At 40.2% G+C, this 1,937-nt stretch overlaps 1 pseudogene; it reads left to right on the top strand.

The window, feature by feature from the left end:
* Positions 1-1,021: 1,021 nt before the first annotated feature.
* On the top strand, positions 1,022-1,173 carry LOC142356902 (5.8S ribosomal RNA; annotated as a pseudogene).
* The last annotated feature ends 764 nt before the right edge of the window (positions 1,174-1,937 follow it).

Below are 1,937 nucleotides of genomic sequence, written 5' to 3' on the forward strand. Positions count from 1 at the left end.
GAAGTGAGACACTGTTGGTGAAACTTCATCATGAGAAACGTCACAAGCTGATCACGCTTCTATGATATGACTAGTATTATGTTGCTTATAGTAGGCTAAGCGCAAGCCGAAACATCAACATGTGAAAGTCGTAGAATTTTGCGATCAAATTGTGGCTAGTACTGTGATGTTACTAGTAACCTTGTGTTACGTCATATGGCCAAGAGAGCATTTGAAGGCGAAACTTCTGCATGGGGAAGCTGCATCATGAACAAAAGTTTATATCGAGTATTATGTTGACGTTAGTAGGCCCTGGCCGAAAGCGCAGCATGTGAAAGGTATAGATAAAAGTTAGCGTTGCAGTCAGTACTGTGTAGTTACTAGTAGCTGGATTTAAGCTCGAAATGAGACACTGTTGGTGAAACTTCATCATGAGAACGTCACAAGCTGATCACGCTCTATGATATGACTAGTATTATGTTGCTTCTAGTAGGCTAAGCGCAAGCCAAACATCAACATGTGAAAGTCGTAGAATTTTGCAATCAAACTGTGGCTAGTACTGTGATGTTACTAGTAACCTTTTCTTACGTCATATGGCCAAGAGAGCATTTGAAGGCGAAACTTCTGCATGGGGAAGCTGCATCATGAACAAAAGTTTATATCGAGTATTATGTTGACGTTAGTAGGCCCTGGCCGAAAGCGCAGCATGTGAAAGGTATAGATAAAAGTTATCGTTGCAGTCAGTACTGTGTAGTTACTAGTAGCTGGATTTAAGCTCGAAGTGAGACACTGTTGGTGAAACTTCATCATGAGAACGTCACAAGCTGATCACGCTCTATGATATGACTAGTATTATGTTGCTTATAGTAGGCTAAGCGCAAGCCGAAACATCAACATGTGAAAGTCGTAGAATTTTGCGATCAAACTGTGGCTAGTACTTTGATGATGCTTGTAGCCAACCGAATTGGTTGAAAAGCCCAATAAGTAAGCTAACTTGGGAGAGCTTGTTGGAAACCAAATGCTACTAGATTGGTCCAAATACATCCTTCAACAGGGGATCACTTGGCTCGCTTTACGAAGAGGAGCACAGCTATATGTGTTAATTCGGTATGAATCGCAAGATTTGTTTACCGACCTCTCTAACGCAAAAGGCGGTCTCGGCTTCGGCTGTTGACTGCGTCCGATTCAGGGTTATATAACTCTCGATTGAACACATTGATGTTCTATTGTTGGTGCTTCCAATAAAATTGGAACACTTAAAGCAGAACCGATTCAAATAATAGCATTCTGATCAATGATTGCATTCCTTGATCAAGAACTGCTGGAGTCATTGTGATGGCGAATTTTCTTCATAAGAAAATTGCAAAGAGACGGAACTTAATGAGACTAGTATTATGTTGTTTCTAGTAAGCGGAAGCTGAAACAGCAACATGTGAAAATCAAGTTTTGTTCAATGATCTCGAGGCGATAAGTACTATGAAGCAACTAGTAGCCTAAGCATGACTCAGATTTGAGACAGTCAAAAAGACTGGCGAAACTTCTTCACATGAAAGTTACATAGAGAACTACAAATGTATACAGGGAGTATTATGTTGTTTCTAGTAGGCGAAAGCTGAAACATCAACATGTGAAAGTTGTCTGCAAACTGTAGAACGATATGTGATTAGTACTGTGCTGTTACTAGTAGCCAGTCTGACTGTAGAAGCCAAGACAAAGGGAAACTAATGCATCTGAAAAGGACAAGTTATGGAAAGGTATGCACGATAAGTATTATGTTGTTTCTAGTAAGCGGCAGCTGAAACATCAACATGTGAACGTCGTTGTGTACAGTAACCTAGAACTATATAGTCCTTAGTAACGTGCATTTACTAGTACCTGTAATTGGTATTCAGACTCAGGCAGTTTGGAATAGTTTGGCAAAGATGCACCAGAGAAAACTGGGATTTGATACAGAAATT

The sequence above is a fragment of the Convolutriloba macropyga genome, unplaced genomic scaffold, assembly GCF_964194025.1.
Source record: "Convolutriloba macropyga unplaced genomic scaffold, txConMacr16.3 SCAFFOLD_5463, whole genome shotgun sequence".
Lineage (NCBI taxonomy): Eukaryota > Metazoa > Xenacoelomorpha > Acoela > Convolutidae > Convolutriloba > Convolutriloba macropyga.